Source organism: Plecotus auritus, assembly GCF_963455305.1.
Source record: "Plecotus auritus genome assembly, chromosome: X".
Classification (NCBI taxonomy): Eukaryota; Metazoa; Chordata; class Mammalia; order Chiroptera; family Vespertilionidae; genus Plecotus; species Plecotus auritus.
The window spans coordinates 44,546,685-44,564,976 of NC_137784.1; the positions used below are offsets into that span (position 1 = coordinate 44,546,685).

The following is an 18,292-nucleotide window of genomic DNA, read 5'->3' on the forward strand; positions in this document are numbered from 1 at the left end:
TCTCGCCAGGCTCACCAAGAAGCAAAGAGAGAGGACCCAAATAAACAAAGTCAGAAAAGAAAGAGGCAAAATAACAGCAGACTCCACAGAAATACAAAGGATTGTTAAAAAATACTATGAACAACTCTATTCCAACAAACTGGACAACCTAAAGGAAATGGACATATTCCTAGAAAAATACAACCTTCCAAAACTCAATCAGGAAGAATCTAAACATCTCAATAGGCCAATAACCATGGAAGAAATTGAAGCAGTCATCAAAAAGATTCCAGTAAACAAAAGCCCGGGGCCATACGGCTTCACAGGGAAGTTTTACCAAACATTGAAGGAAGAACTAAAACCTATCCTCCTCAGACTATTCCAAAAAATTCAATAGGAAAGAACATTTCCAAGCTCATTCTATGAAACCAGCTTCACCCTAATAGCAAAACCATATAAAGACAACACAATGAAAGACAATTATAGGCCAATATCCCGCATGAACATAGATGCCAAAATCCTCAACAAAATTCTAGCAAATGAGATCCAGCAGTACATCAGAAAGATCATACACCATGACCAAGTAGGATTTATACCAGGGATGCAAGGATGGTACAATATCCGCAAATCAATAAACGTGATACATCACATAAAAAAATTGAGAGATAAAAAACACATAGTCATATCAATTGATGCAGAAAAAGCATTTGACAAAATCCAACACCCATTTTTGATTAAAAAAAAAAAAACTCGCAGCAAGGTGGGAATAGAAGAATCATACCTCAACATAATAAAAGCCATATATGACAAACCCACAGACAACATCATACTCAATGGGCAAAAACTAAAACCATTTCCCCAAGAACAGGAAAAAGACAGGGATGCCTGCTTTCACCACTCCTGTTCAACATAGTACTGGAAATGCCAGCCACAGGAATCAGACAGGAAGAAATAAAGGGCATCCAAATTGGAAAAGAAGTAAAATTGTCATTATTCGCAGATGACATGATACTGTACATAAAAAACCCTAAAGACTCCATCAAAAAATATTAGACTTAATAAATTTATTTGGCAATGTAGCAAGATACAAAATTAATGCCAAGAAATCTATGGCATTTCTATACACCAACAGTAAACTTACGGAAAGAGAGACTAACTAAACAATCCCATTTACCATCGCACCAAAAAAATTAAGAAACCTAGGAATAAACCTAACTAAGGAGAAAGACCTCTACTCAGAAAACTACAGAACATTGAAAAAATAGATAGAGGAAGACATAAATAGATGGAAGAGCATACCATGTTCATGGATTGGTAGAATCAACATCATTAAAATGTCCATACTACACAAAGCAATCTATAGATTCAATGCACTCCCTATTAAAATACCAATGGCATATTTCACAGACCTAGAAAGAACTCTCCAAAAATTTATCTGGAATAAAAATGACCCCAAATATCCATAGAAATCCTGAGAAAGAAGAACAAAGTAGGTGGGATCACAATACCAGATTTCAAGCTGTATTACAACTCCACTGTTTTCAAAACAGCCTGGTACTGGCACAAGAACAGACATATAGACCAATGGAATAGAATAGAGAATCCAGATATTGAACCAAACCACTATGCTCAACTAATATTTGACAAAGGAGGCATGAACATACAATGGAGTCAAGACAGTCTCTTCAATAAATGGTGTTGGGGAAATTGGACAGATACGTGTAAAAAAAATGAAACTAGACCACCAACTTACACCGTACACAAAAATAAACTCAAAATGGATAAGGGACTTAAACATAAGACAGGAAACCATAAAAATACTAGAGGAATCCACAGGCAGAGAAATCTCAGACATATGCCAAAGCAATTTCTTCACCGATACCACTCCTACAGCTATAGAAACTAAAGAGAAAATAAACACATGGGAGTACATCAAAATAAAAAGCTTTTGCACAGCAAAAGAAACCATCCACAAAACAACCAGAAAGCCCACTGTATGGGAAAGCATATTTGCAAATGTTATCACTGATAAAGGTTTAATCTCTAACACATATAGGGAACTCATACAAGAATGGCAATCATCAAAAATCAACAAACGGCAAGTGCTTGCGAGGATGTAGAGAAAAAGGGACCCTCATGCACTGCAGGTGGGAATGCAGACTGGTGCAGCCACTGTGGAGAACAGTATAGAGTTTCCTCAAAAAACTAAAAATGGAACTCCCATTTGACCCAGTAATCCCACTTCTAAGAATATATCCCAAGAATCTAGAAACACCAATCAGAAAGGATATATGCACTCCTATGTTCATAGCAGCACAATTCACCACAGCTAAGATTTGGAAACAGCCTAAATGGCCATCAGCAGATGAGTGGATTAGAAAACTATGGTACATCTACACAATGGAATACTACACTGCTATAAAAAAGAAGGAATTCTTACCATTATCGGCAGCATGGATGGAACTGGAGAGCATTATGTTAAGTGAAATAAGCAAGGAATGAGAGAAAAATACCACATGTTCTCACTCATTTATAGAAAATAAATAACATTATAACCTGATGAACAAAAAGATAGATACAGAGGCAGTAAATCATCGAACAGACTGTCAAATTACAGCGGGAAGTCTGGGGAGTGATGGGGAGGGGGGGAAAGAGATCAACCGAAGGACTTGTTTGCATGCATATAAGCACAACCAATGGACACAAGACGCTGGGGGGGGGGGTGGGATGAGGTCATGCGACATGGGGTAGGGGAGGCTGGGGGAAGGTCAATGGGGAAAAAAGGAGACGTGTACTACTACGTGTAATACTTTAAACAATAAAATAAAATTTAAAAAAGAAAATAAAAATAGCCCTTCATGTAAAGAGATTGAATTAGTAATCTAAATTTTATTTTTTTTCCTATTAAAACAGTTTAATGAAAGAATCTCAGAGCAATAAATACTGCACATATCCCTACCATTAGCAAAACCACTATCCATTATCAGGAAGAGGTTTTCTTTACAGATACTCTTCTAAACACATAGAATTTTATTATGAACATAATTTTCATTTTTTTTGCTGGTGTGAGTGGATGATTTAAAATATATATATATTGTATTTTCCCAGCCGTCATGGTTCAGTGGTTGATTGTCAATCTATGAATGAAGAGGTCACGGTTCAATTCCTGGTCAGGGCACATGCCTGGGTTGCAGGCTCCATCCCCAGTTGGTAGTGTGCAGGAGGCAGGTGATCAATGATTCTCTGTCATCATTGATGTTTCCATCTCTCTTTCCCTTTCTTTCCTCTCTGAGATCAATAAAAATATATTTAAAAAATTATTGAATTTATTGGGGTGACATTGGTTAATAAATAAATATGGGTTTCAATTGTAAAATTCTATAATACATCAGAAATGCCAAGTATAAATGAGAGAAAATGGCAGCTGGCAGGACAAAGGTGAGGGAGAGGGTGTGAGTCAGGGCATGAAAGGAGAGTGTGTGGATGTGTGTGGTGTGTGTGTGATTGAGTTAGGGACAGTTAAATCTGGCAGGCATAGCAGGGGCTGTCAGACCAGGCTCTCCTGGACAACGAGCACCTACCACCACCTAGGGCACTCCCCAGGCTGTGGGGTTTGGGCATGGAGCCCTCACCATCTTGAATGGGAGAGTGGCCTCTTCTAGGAACTCATCAGCACCACCACCAGACTGGCTTTTGACACTGCCTGCAACCCTGCAGCCACTCCAGCCAAAATCCTGCTGCCCCACCCACAGACCTGCAGATCCTAGTGCACAGCTTCCGCAGCAGTAAGTGTGACTTCCCCATCCCTGGCTGCTAACTTCTGGACACCAGAGTCATGCCTTTCCAGCAAACAGGCCTCCTGAACCCACTGCCACAAAGGTGGCTCTTGGGTGCCGCTGTGAGCCCCCACTGGGCATGCTCATATCCAAACAAAAGCGCACACCCCAGCAGTAGAAATTGGGACTACCCCCTTCCCAGCTGCCTGCCCATAGACACCGCGGGTCACGCAGCTTCAGCGCAAGGGCCCCTCTGAGTGCTCCACCCAGGCAAATGGCCCCTGGATGCCACGGTGAGCGCACATGAATCCATCCAAGGGCACAAGGTCTTGGCAGCAAAAACTGAGTCTTCCCAATCCACAGCTGCCAACAACTGGACATCACGGTCAAGCCTTTCCAGTGCACAGGCCTCCTGAGCTCACTGCCCCAAAGGGCAGCACTGAGGACCAGTGACTTGACTCACAGCATGCCCACACTGGGACTCTGTTTCGCATTGCGAGCGCACAGGATCCCTGATTCTCAGTGCACGCACACTGAGCACCAATGACTCCAATTCTCAGCACATGTGTACACAGGGACCCTGATTCTTGGCACGAGGCCACACCAAGTGACAGAGACTCCAATACTCAATTCTTGATGTGTGCACACAGGGACTCTGACTTCTGGTGTATGCTAGGGGACTTTTTTTTCAGTGCAGAGCATGCAGGTCCCTGATTCTAGGTGCACACATGAGGCCACACTGACCACCGGTGACTCTGATTCTCAGTGCACGTGGCACCCACTGACCCACAGCAGCCACACATCTCGGTGTCAGAGCTCCTCAGTGACACTCAGGTGGCACGATGCTCCCACTGCACATGGCTCAGGCCCCCACAACTTGGAGTTTGGACCCTCAGATCACAATGTCATAAAATTAGAAATCAACTACAAAAAAATAACAAAAATTCAAACACTTGGAGGCTGAATAGTATACTATTGAACAATGAGTGTGTTACCAAAGAGATCAAAGAAGAAATAAAAAACATCCTGGAAACAAATGACAATGAAAACCCAACAATCCAAAATTGATGGGTCACAGCAAAAGCAGTCCTGAAAAGGAAGTTCATAGCATTACAAAGCTACCTAAAACAAACAAACAAATAAGAAAAACATAATAAAACATCTAACTCTGCAACTTGAAGAATTAGAAAGAGAGCAACAAGAAAAGCCCAGAGTGAGGAGAAGGAAGGCAATAATAAAGATCAGAGTAGAAATAAATGACATAGAGATCAAAAGTAATACAAAAGATCAATGAAACCAAGAGTTGGTTCTTTGAATGGATAAACAAGATTGATGAACCTCTAGTCATGCTCACCAAGAAGCAAAGAGAGAGGAACCAAATAAACAAAGTCAGAAAAGAAAGAGGCAAAATAACAACAGACCCCACAGAAATACAAAGAATCGTTTAAAAAAAATACTATGAGCAACTCTATTGCAACAAACTGGTCAACCTAGCAGAAATGGACATATTCCTAGAAAAATACGACCTTCCAAAACTCAACCAGGAGGAATAAAAAAATCTGAATAGGCCAATAACTATGGAGGAAATTGAAGCAGTAATCAAAAATCTTCCAACAAACAAAAGCCCTGGAGCAGATGGCTTCACAGGGGATTTTTACCAAACATTCAAGGAAGAACTAAAACCTATCCTCCTCAGACTATTCCAAAAAATTCAAGAAGAAGCAAGCTCTTTCTACGAAGCCAGCATTACCCTAATCCCCAAACCAGATAAATACAATACAGAGAAAGACAATTACAGGCCAATATTGTTCATGAACATAGACGCCAAAATTCTAGCAAATCGAATCCAGCATTACATTAGAAAGATCATACACCATGACCAAGTAGGATTTATTCCGGGGGTGCAAGGATGGTACAATATCCACAAATTGATAAACATGAAACACCACATAAACAAACTGAGAGATAAAAACCATATAATCATATACATTGATGCAGAAAAAGCATTTGATGAAATCTAACACCTTTTCTTGGTAAAAGCTCTCAGCAGGGTGGGAATAGAAGGATCATACCTCAACATAATAAAAGCCATATATGACAAACCCACAGCCAACATCATACTCAATGGGCAAAAACTAAAACCATTTCCCCTAAGAACAGGAACAAGACAGGGATGCCCACTCTCACCACTCCTGTTCAACATAGTACTGGAAGTAGTAGCCATTGAGATCAGACAAGAAGAAGAAATCAGAGGCATCCAAATTATAAAAGAAGAAGTAAAACTGTCATTATTCGCAGATGACATGATAATGTACATAGAAAACCCCAAAGTCTCCATCAAAAAACTACTAGACTTAATAAATAAATTTGGCAAGGTAGGATAAAAGTTAACTCCCAGAAGTCTATGGCTTTTATATACACTAAAAATGAATTCACAGAGAGAAACTTAAAAAGCAATCCCATTTACCATTGCAACAAAAAAATTAAGATACCTAGGAATTATTTTAACCAAGGAAATAAAGGACCTGTCCTCAGAAAATTTCAGGACACTGAAAAAAGCGTAGAGGAAGATATGAACAAATGGAAGAATATACCATGTTCATGGATTGGTAGAATCAACATCATTAAAATGACCATACTACCCAAAGCAATCTATAAATTCAAAGCAATCCCCATTAAAATACAAACGGTATACTTCAAAGACCTAGAACAAACTCTCCAAAAAGTCATCCGGAATAAACAATGACCCCAAATAGCTGCAGCAAGCTTGAGAAGGAAGAACAATGTTGGAGGGATAACAATACCAGATATCAAGCTATACTACAAAGCCACTGTTCTCAAATTGCCTGGTACTGGCACAAGAACAGACTTATAGACCAGTGTAACAGAACAGAGAACCCAGAAATCAACACAAGCCATTATGCTCAATTAATATTTGACAAAGGAGGCAAGAGCATACAATGGAGTCAAGACAGTCTCTTCAATAAATGGTGCTGGGAAAATTGGACAGATACTTGGAAAAACTAAAACTAGACCACCACACACAAAAATAAACTCAAAATGGATAAAGGACTTAAATGTAAGATGGGAAACCACAAAAATCTTAGAAGAAGCCATAGGGAGCAAAATACCAGACATTTGTCATAGCAATATCTTTACTGATACAGCTCCTAGAGCAATGGAAACTAAAGAGAAAATAAACATGGGACTACATCAAAATAAAAAGCTTCCACACAGCAAAAGAAACCATCAACAAAACAACAAGAAAGCCCACTGCATGGGAGAACATATTTGCCAATGTTATCTCTAACTATTAGCCTGGTGCACAAAAGGGGTGGTCTCTCAGCCCAGCCTGCACCCTCTCCAATCAGGGACCCCTTGAGGGATGTCCAACCGCCAGTTTAGGCCCCATCCCTGTGGAACCGGTGGTCAGACATCCCTCTTGCAATCTGGGACCACTGGCTTCTAACCGCTCACCTTCCTGCCCACCCTATCGCCTCTAACTGCTTCTGCCTGCCTGTCTAATCGCCCCTAACTGCCCTCCCCTGCCAGCCTGATCTCACCCCCAACTGCCCTCCCCTTCCAGCCTGATTTTGCCCCCAACTGTTCTCCTCTGCAGGGCTGATGCCCCCAACTGCCCTCCTCTGCTGACCAATTTGGTTCTGATTGGTCGGTTTCTATGCCATTCAGCATCAAAAGCTCGACCTCCTAGGCAGCCATTGGCTCCTCACACTTCACTCAGATTTGGTTCTGATTGGTCAGTTTCTATGCCAGTCAGTGTCAAAAGCTCCTCCTCCTAGGCAGCCATTGGCACCTCACAGTTGACCCAGATTTGGTTCTGATTGGTCAGTTTCTATGCCAGTCAGCGTCAAAAGCTCTGCCTCCTCGGCAGCCATTGACTCCTCACACTTCACCCAAATTTGGTTCTGATTGGTCAGTTTCTATGCTAGTCAGTGTCAAAAGCTCCTCCTCCTAGGCAGCCATTGGCACCTCACAGTTGACCCAGATTTGGTTCTTTTTTTTTTTTAGGGGGGGGGGGTGGGCTGTTTACTAAATGGTTATTACAGGGGTCAGACCACATAAGTGGTGTCAGCCCAGGAATGCGACCTCTCAATTTTGATGACAAAGCCCCCAATGCTGGTCCCGGTGAGCTCCAAGGTCAGAAATGAAACTGAAAGGCCCCAGTCACATGCTGCTTCCAGGCATCCAGGCTGGGCAGCAGGGAGGAGATGCCCATGACGTGCCAGGTCTCCCCATCAGACACCACTGAGGTCTGGTAAGACAGCAGCTGCTCGCCTGCCTCTGCCAGGAGCCCAATCATAGTAGGCAACATGGCAGGGTTGGAAGACTGAGCCCAGAACATGAGCAGGGGCAGACCCTTGTAGAGAGGCACGTCTGGTCTGAAGATAGCTCTGTTGAGTGCCTGCAGCACAGGTGTGGTGCCCTGGATAAAGCCCACAGCCCGGTAGGGGCACCTGCCAGGGCCATGCTCAGGAGGCCTTCCCCACATCCTTGCTGGCACAGTGGGGTTATGGGAGGTGGTTACACTGAGGCTGGCCTCCTTCACCAGCAGCTTGGTGTTCACCAAGTTCACATCTGCATGATTAGAAGCATCTTTGAGGAGGCCAACAATGACTGCGGGGCTCAGGCAGTTCCCGGCATTCTTCAGGGATAAACCCTGCATTACCACCTGGATGGTCCCTTTGGGGGACCCTGCCCAGGCTCGCATCAGAGTCCCCAGAGCATCTGCCAGACCGATCCAAGGTTTGGTGTGCAGAGAGAAGGCGCTGGTAAGGGCCTGGGCATTCACGACCCCCGCAAGTGCTCTCCCCTTTACCATGTCCACAAACTGGACAGCAATCTTCTCCCCGCAGCAGCTCTGGGCCTCCTTGGTGCTGGTGCCAGGTGGGGGCAGTTGATGACATTCTCATGGTCCACCAAGGTGGCTTCTCCATGAACATGTCCAGCGTTGCACCCGCTCACTGCCCTGACTGTAGGGCCTGGAGCAGGGTGCCCTTGTCCATGATCCCTCTGCAGGCGCAGTTCACCACACACATGCCCTTCTTGCACAGGACGAAGGTGCTGTCGTTCAGCCGGCCTGTCGTGGAGGGCAGGAGAGGGGTGTGCACAGTGATGAAGTCACAGAAGGGCCAGATCTCCTCCAGGGGCAGCTGCTGAATGCTGAAGGAGGCTGAGACCTCTGGTGAGATGATGGGGTCGTACCCTACAGTCTTCATCCCAAAGGACTGCATCCGGATGGCCACCTCTTTCCCGATCCTCCCCAGGCCAAGAATTCCCAGGGTCTTTCCCTTCAACTCGGTTCCCATGAACTTCTTTCAGTCCCATTTGCCATCCTTCATCGAAGCCGTCACCTGGGGAATCTGCCTGACCAGACACATGATCATCCCACAGGTGAGCTCCACAGCACTAAGACTGTTCCCATTGGGAGTGTTCATGACCAGGATGCTCTTCCTCATGGCAGCCTCCAGATCCATGTTGTCCAAGCCGGTGCCTGCCCTGCCCACCACCTGGAGCTTCTCTTTTGCGTTGATGACATCTGCAGTCACCTTGGTGGCTGAGCGGAGGATAAGGGCTTCACAGTCCTGCAGCTCGGCTATCAGCTCCTCTTTGCTCAGGTTCTGCTTCTCCACCACCTGCAGCCCTCCATCTTGCAGGATCTTCTGGCAGCAAGGGTCCAGACCAGGGGTGGGCAAACTTTTTGACTCGAGGGCCACAATGGGTTCTTAAACTGGACCGGAGGGCCGGAACAAAAGTATGGATGGAGTGTTTGGGTGAACTAATATAAATTCAAAGTAAAGGAGTGGAAGGGAGATCAAGAGAACCCACCACTCTTTCGGCTCCGCAAGGTGGATAGAACAGCCGAACGGGCCGGATCCGGCCCGCGGGCCGTAGTTTGCCCACGGCTGGTCCAGACCATCACTGATGAGCACTTTCTGTAGATTTGTGAAGGCCATTGCTAGAGCCGGCCTTGGGATTGACCCCTCTCCCTGGACAGAAACCCCTCTAAGCCCCCAGATTTGGTTCTGATTGGTCAGTTTCTATGCCAGTCAGCATCTCTGGGCCTATCAACAGGGCCTGATCAGAAAGGCGGGGCTGATGCTGGAGTCCTGGAGAGAAATGGAGGCATGGCTGCTGGCCAGACTGGGAAAGAAAGAGAGAGGCAAGTGCTGGTCAAAAGCTGCCACAGAGGCAATGGATCAGTCCCTGCTTCTCTCTTCAGGCCTCTCTCTGGCCCTAATCCGCAGCCCCCTCAGCAGTCAGTGCTGAGGCACCAGCCTGCAGTGGAAGCAGTCAGCCCTGGGTTGCCACAGCAACCCAGCACTGACTTCCTGTCCAGTCCAGCTTCAGTCATAATGGTGTTACACCCTGGCTCTTTATTATAGAGATAAGGATTTAATCTCCAACATTTACAGGGAACTCATACAACTTAACAAAAGAAAGATAAACAATCCAATCAAAAAATGGGCAACGGACCTAAATAGATGCTTTTTGAAAAAGGATGTTCAGAAAGCCAAGATACATATGAAAAAATGCTCAAAATTACTAAATCAAAACAACAATGAGGTACCATCTCACACCTGTCAGAATGGCTATCATCAACAAATCAACAAACGACAAGTGTTGGAGAGAATGCAGAGAAAAAGGAACCCTCCTTCATTGCTTGTGGGAATTCAGACTGGTACAGCCACTGTGGAAAACAATATGGCATTTCCTCAAAAAATTAAAAATGGAACTGCCATTTGACTCAGTAATCCCACTTCTGGGAATATATCCCAAGAAAACAGAAATACTGATCAGAAAGGATATATGCTCCCCTATGTTCATAGCAGCACAATTCACCATAGCTAAGATTTGGAAACAGCCCAAATGCCCGTCAGTGGAATACTATGCTGCTGTAAAAAAGAAGGAATTCTTACCATTTGCAACAGCATGGATGGAACTGGAGAGCATTATGCTAAGTGTAATAAGCCAGTCAGTGAAAGATAAATACCACATGATCTTAATCATTTATGGATAATAAAAAACATTATAAACTGTTGAACAAAAATAGACAGAGGCAAAGAACATCTAACAGACTGTCAAACTACAGCGGGAAGGTAGGGGAGGGTTGGGGGGTAAGTGATCAATCGAAGGACTTGCATGCATGCATATAAGCACAACCAACAGACACAAGACAGTGGGGGAGGGGTGAGGGCAAGTGCCGGGGGGTAGGGGAGGCCGGGGGGGGGAGGTCAATTGGGAGAAAAAAGGAAACATATGTACTACTACCATGTTTCTCCAAAAATAAGACATCCTCCGAAAATAAGACCTACTTACAGGTTTCCTTCTGAGTGAAATATAAGGAATCCCCCCGAAAATAAGGCCCCCAGGCTCTGTCTCAGAATGAAAATTAATTTACCGTAAACTGGTCGCTAGGGCTGCCCCGACTGGCATCTAGCAACCAGTGACGTTACGTGGAGTCCTGACGTCACTGCTGTGTGGAGGCGGAGCGGAGGTCGGAGTGAGCAGTGAGCGCGGGGCGGGAGAGAGGAGGAGACTTTCGCAGATGTGTGTAGAAGAACAGGAGGATTAGAGCGGACAGGACGCGGCGAAGGTGGTGAGTGCTGGTCTGTCTCTGGTGACACTACCTGATGCTCGCGGCCGCCTTCATGATGACTGAAGGTTCTCAGTCAGTGGCAGACCCTGCTCCAGCCCAGATCCAGGCCCCAGCAAGCCCAGTGACAGTCCCCAGGCAGGCCCCAGGGGGTAAATGTCTGATAAAGGGGTAGGGGGGATGTCTGGTGAAGGTGTTCAGTGGCACAGGGGTGGGGGGAGGGGGATCACTTAAAATGACACAGGAGGATCAGAAGGGGCAATCAAAATGACACAGGAGGATCAGAGGCGACAATCAAAATGACACAGGAGGATCAGAGGGGACAATCAAAATGACACAGGAGGATCAAAAGGGGTTACTAAAATGGTAATCCCCCCTCTGATTCTCCTGTGCCATTTTGATTCCCCCCTCTGATCCCCCCTGTGTCATTTTGAGTGATCCCCCTCCCCCCACCTTGATACCCCAATTCCTTTTTTTTACCCCTAGAAATGAGCGCAAAAAGAAAAATCTACTCCGTGGAGTACAAGAAAGGAATCGTGGAAGACTCTTGGGGCCAAAATCTTACTGCTTTCTGCAAAGAGAAGATGTTGAGTATCCGATTGGTCCGAAAATGGCGAGCAGAGTATGGTAACCTCATTGAACAAGTGGACAAGGGAAATGCTAAAAAGCGCAAGTGTGGATCAGGTTGGCAACCATTATTTTCCGAGCTGGAAGACCTGATCTGTGAATGGATTGTTGACAGGAGAGCAAAGGCTTTGGTTGTGAATAGGGCTCAGATTCAAGAATTTGCCCTTGCAATGGCACCACAGTTTGACATAGCCCCAGAAGACTTCAAAGCATCACAACACTGGCTGGATAATTTCCTTCAGTGAAGTGAACTGTCTTTAAGAAGATCTACAACATTGTTTAGGTTGGAAGATACTCAAGTTATTAAGCGAGCACTTGCATTCAAGTCCTTTATTGATGATGCTGACTTCTCTAAATACAATCTTTCCAACATAATTGCTATGGATGAAACTGCAGTGTTTATGGGCCAATCATCTCAAACAACAATTGAACAGCGGGGTGCCTCCTTGGCGTACATTCCCTCCACTGCTTACGAAAGTGCACGTGTGTCCTGTATTTTGGCAATTCGTCTGTATGGCACTAAAATCCCACCTTTAATCATTTCTAAGGGCAAGAAGGAAAAGATTGAACGTGTTTTGGGCGTTTTTATTCTTGAAACTGAAAAAGCTTGGGCCACACAAGCAGTTATAAGGAAGTGGGTCGATTTAATGCTGCCGCTTGTTATGCGAGGGAGCCAAAGAGGTCTACTAGTCTGGGATGCAGCCAGCACTCACCGCGCTAAAGACATGAAGACATTTCTTCACGAAAGAAAAATAGATCAGATAATGATTCCCGCAGGAATGACGGCCTATCTCCAGACTCTTGATATTGCAATAAACAAGCCATTCAAAGACAATTTGCGCATGGAAATTAATGACTACATTGAAAATAGAATGGAGAGAAATCAGCGTGGAAACTTTGTGAAACCTAAACTGCAAGAAGTTGTGACTTGGGTGAAGAATTCATGGGAGAAAATCACTGACAGTTGCATTGCAAATGCACTGCGAGCAGGCTACCTTGACAAGAAGTACTCATTTAAAGACAGTATTATTGCTAAACATGAGAGATTTGGTCCACTGATTCTGAAAGAAATGGAGTCACAAGAAATTCACCAGGAAATTCAGGAATTGGATTGTTATGATGATGTTCCAGAAGATGATGACATGATTGAATAAATGAGTAAATTCTTGATACTGTACAATTCAGTTTGTCTGGTTTGTGTTGACAACTACCGTACTACCGTACCGTATACAGGTAATAAATTTCCTTTATTTTCATTTAACAATAAATGTGTACCGTATTCTTCTTCATGGAAAAATAAGACATCCCCTGAAAATAAGACCTAGCATGTCTTTGGAGGCAAAAATTAATATAAGACACTGTCTTATTTTCGGGGAAACATGTATTTGTAATACCTTAAACAATAAAATTAAAAAGAAACAAAAAACAAAATAAAAATTTGAATGGAAAAAAATTGTTACTTTTTCTCCTTTTTATTGAATTTTTTGGGTGATACTGATTAACATAATTATACAGGTTTCAGTTGCAAAATTCTACAAAACATCATCTGTATAATGTACTGTGTGTTCACCACCCCAAGTCAGCTCTCCTTCCGTTACCATTTATTCCCCCTATATCCTCTTCTACCTGGCTCCAACCCCCTCCCTCTGACAATCATCACACTGTTGTTTGTGTCCATTAGATTTTTTTCTTTTGTTTTTGTTTTGTTTTGTTTTTTTGCTCAATAGCTCCACCCCAACCAAGCCCTCCAACAACCCTCAATAAGTGTCATCCTTTTCTCTATCTATGAGTCTGTCTCTATTTTGCTTGTTAGTTCATTAGATTTGACATATAAGAGAGATCATATGGCATCTATCTTTCTCTAACTAACTTTTTCACTTAACAAAATGCCCTCCATGTCCATCTATGCTGTTGCAAAGGGTAAGATATTAGTTGTTTTTTTTTTTTGATACTAGGCTATTTTGGGTACCAATAGAAAGAGGCAAATGGGTAGCTGTAGGATTCAGAAGAGCAAATGAGCCCTTCATGATGTGGAAATCAGGAGGAGGTGGCTTTTAGGATGGTGGTGTCATGAAGGATAAGTAGGATTTCAATGGGCAAAGGCGCTAGAAGTCTAGTTAGAGGGGGAAGCATGTATAAAATCCCTGTGGTGATAATACTGGGGAAACAAATCATCTGCTGTATAGAGTGGTAAGAGTTGGTTCTAACCTCAGTTTGATTCCATAGGAAATAGTGACTTCACAAGAGGCATAGCCTGAGCTGATGGGTGATTACTAAAGAACAACATGGTAGTGGCAGCTGAGAGTAGACATGTTGTGCTCAATGAAGTCTAGGAATGAAGGCCTGACTTAGACCCATGACAGCTGAGATAGAGAGGAGAGGATGGATTCAAGAGATGCTTAAGAGATAAAATCAACCAGAATTCAGTGATTGATTATATGTGGAGACTGAGAAAAGAAAAGAGTCAGTGGTGACTTCACTTAGGAGCCTGGTTGGCTGGTAATGCCATTAACTGATATGTTGACTCCTTTTGGCTTCAGAAAATTGAAAAAGGCAGTATAGCATTATCTGTATATCAATCTTTTGAGACTTGAAGACTATAATTCTGTTGACAGGCAAATTTGTTTTCTCAGAGAAAAATTCCTTTCAGCTGTCCTCATAGATGCTATTTCCAACTTTTATAATCATTTTCCTTTGCTCTCCTATGGACATGCTCTAATTTCTGACACTCTTAAAATGCAAGACACAGGCAGAGTGGTGAGAGTGTGGTTGAGAGAAAGACAGGGACAGTGATGGAGAGAGAATGTGTGGGCTAAAGCATCTATGGCATAGGGATATGACCTGAATTCTAACCTTTAACTTAAAGGAGACAATGACACAAAGTACATGTGGTTATCTTACCCCATTAGTACTGAGGTTCTCATGTCAGAGCCTTGTCCATGTTGACAAGGAATCAGAGAACAATAAAGAGGTGATGGAGCCATCAGGGTTAAGACAAGGTACCCCAGTGGGGCTTAACTCCAACTCAGCCTCATGTCATCTGAGGGGTCTTGGGAAAGCCTCTTTCATTCCAGGTACTCTCCTCTGCTGTAGATGATAGTTTATTATGTTGAGCCATATCAAATTTTCAGTACTCAGCTAATTTTGACTGGCACAAAGAGCAATATCATGTGATTCAACTTAGTACTTTCATTTATTGTAGTTGTGTACCTGCTTATCATAACACTTTCCCAAAGCATATATGCATGTGTATATATACACATACACACATACATACACACACAACTGCTAGACTGGCAGCTCCTTTATGGCTGAAACATGTCTGGATCTCTGAAAAACAAAAAGGTCTGGATTTGCTGTGGTTGCTGATTTCCATGGTAGAAATTACTTTCACCATTGCCAATTTGATCTATCAATGTGATGTCACTGAATGTGGAGTTGCAAAGAGATGAGTATAATTGGCTCTTGATGGCTGGTAAAACTCTACAATCTCTATAGAAGTTAGCATATGATCTCATATTTAGCATGATGGCAGTGATTGTCAATTTGAAGATAGAGCCTCCTCCTGAAGAATTCAAGCTGCATAGATGATGCCAGAAATAATGGCAACTATTTTGGCACCTTGTTTTATGTTTTTTTTTTTCAAATACTTGTCATATCCATATCACAGGAGGAAGACAGGGCAGGAATTAATATTCTTACCTTATGGTTGAGGAAGCTGGGCTCCAGATAAGTGAGAGGAGTGCCCAAGGTCACACAGTCATGGGCAAGCCACAACCAGGCAGGTCTCTGATGTAACTTCCAGGAAAGCAGACAGATACTCCTACTGCTATTGAACTCTACTCACTGGAGCTCAGCTCCATCTTGAGCTATAGAGAAGATATTCCCTGATTCATAAGACAGGAGCTTGGATACTGCAGATTATTTTCATCAGCTGTCCACAATTATCCTGAACTAGTGGCCTGGTGCATAAAATTCATGCACGGAGGAGGGGTTCCCTCAGCCCAGCCTGCACCCTCTCCAATCAGGGACCCCTTTGGGGATGTCCAGCAATCTGGGACCGCTGGCTCCTAACCGCTCACCTGCCTGCCTGCCTGGTCACCCCTAACTGCCTCTGCCTGATCGCCTGTATTTGCCCTCCCAAGCCGGCCTGATCTTGCCCCAAAGTGCCCTCCCCTGAAGGCCTGGTTGCCCCCAACTGCCCTCCCCTGCCAGCCTGATCTTGCCCCCAACTGCCCTCCCCTGCCAGCCTGGTGGCCCCCAACTTCCCTCCCTTGCTGGCCTGATCTTGCCCCCAACTGCCCTCCCGTGCCAGCCATTAGCTCCTCACAGTTGACCCAGATTTGGTTCTGATTGGTCAGTTTCTATGCCAGTCAGCATCTCTGGGCCTATCAACGGGGCCTGGTCAGAAAGGCGGGACTGATCAACAGCCCTGGTGGAGGCCTGGAGAGAAATGGAGGTGGGGCTGCTGGCCTGGCCCTGAGAGAGAGGCAAGTGCTGATCAACAGCTGCCACACAGGCTACAGATCAGACCCTGCTTCTCTCTTCAGGCCTCTCTCTGGGCCTGATTTTCAGCCCCCTTAGCAGTCAGTTCTGGGTCACTGCGCCTGCAGCTGCAGCAGTCAGTGCTGGATCGCCACGGCAACCCAGCCTGACTGCAGGACTGACTTCTGGTTGGTCAAGCCTCCAGTCCTGACAGACCCAGGGTTTTTATATATTAGGATAGTAGCTGCCATGAACACAACCAGCTGGGGAAGAAGCCACATGAGGCCATGTGTACTTGTGCATTCTACTGCCTAAAGCAGAAACATGTTCAGCCTTGGAGAGAGGGAGAGAGAGAGGGAGGGAGAGAGAGAGAGAGAGAGAGAGAGAGAGAGAGAGAGAGAGAGAGAGGGGATCTGGGGTTGTTATGAGGGTGAATTCCTTTAAGTATAACTATTTTTCCAAATCCTAAAACACACACATAAGTCAAAAATAAATATATAAAGCCACTGTGTCTAATGACTGGACTGTCACAGTGTAGGATCTGGCTGCTGGCAGGTGCAAATGGCTTTCATAGGGTCCTGGCTTTATAGATGAGATGAGCTCATAGAAAGCAGACAACCCATGCCAAAGCATTTGAATAATTCTACCACCTTGCATTTCTACAGACTTTTACAATTTTTTAAATGTACTTTTACATTTATCATCTGCATTTTCCAATATGATGGTCTCTGCTGGAGCATAGAATTGGTAAGCGGTAAGCTGAGTAGATATTACTGGTTCCATTTAGCAGGTGGGAAAACATGCTTAAGCCTGTAATAGACCTATTCAGATTCTCAAGGACTTGCCTATTGTATTCCTGGCTGATCCCAGCCCAGGCCTGCTCCAAGCCCTTTTTTATGTTACTTAAAAATCTTTAATAAACATTTGTCTTTGATAGCAAAATATGGTATACATAAAGGTGTTCAAATAATATGATTTTTAAAATATAGCCATAAAATGCATAATTGCATGAACTCTATGAGCTGTAGAAATCCCATTAATATCATGAGAAACAATCATAGTCCTCAACCCAAGCCATTTTTTTAAACTTCCAGTTAAGTGGAGTCTCTCTTTAGACTGGCCTACCACTAAGCCCAGCCTTGGAAGTGGTATTATATATACTTTACAAATGCTTGGCTTTAAGGCTGTGATGCTTTGAAAATAGCCCTCAAGGTAGGAACCCTGAAAAAAGCATTTTGGTGAGTGCTTTGTTTGTATCCTGTATGCAAATACAGCTCACTGGCCTGCACAAAAAGCTGTTAGGAACTTATAATAGCCCAGCCTTGGTACCAAGTACCAGATACAGTTCTCTCCTTTCTACTCACCTGTTTGGTCCCACTGTTCTTCATTTTCTCTTTCCTTTGCACCTTGGCTTCTCATGCCCACTTTATGCTACTTATTTGGATGATGGTTTTAATCTTGATGGTATAGCTCAGACCTTAGCCTGCTCTCCTAGGTACAGCTTGCTAAAGGTCTCCTGGCTCCAGGCACTTCTAATTTCTGGTAAAAGAAAACCATTATCTTTTAAGTCTCCATTCCTGCCCTCCTTTGGGGTGGGGCATTGGACCTTGAGCTTGGATGCTGACAGCCCTGGCTTTTCTGGGATTCTCAGGTCCAGCCCCCAACAGATACAATGCCCAACAAAAGAAGCATGAGGGGCCCGTGTTTTTACTTGCCCAGCTGCTGAGGCTGCCACAGGTTGTGACTAGGTTGACTGGATTCCCTCCCACTACTGGGTACAAAGTGAGTGGCCTATGTGCTAATGATATAA

General features: G+C 44.1%; 1 pseudogene across 1 annotated transcript; it reads right to left on the reverse strand.

Moving 5' to 3' along the window:
- Positions 1 to 7,914: 7,914 nt before the first annotated feature.
- Positions 7,915 to 17,901, reverse strand: LOC308240108 (D-3-phosphoglycerate dehydrogenase-like; annotated as a pseudogene). Its single transcript has 2 exons — positions 17,847 to 17,901; positions 7,915 to 9,498 (listed from the first exon to the last, which is right to left on the reverse strand). The product of its transcript is annotated as a D-3-phosphoglycerate dehydrogenase-like (transcript).
- Between the last annotated feature and the right edge of the window lie 391 nt (positions 17,902 to 18,292).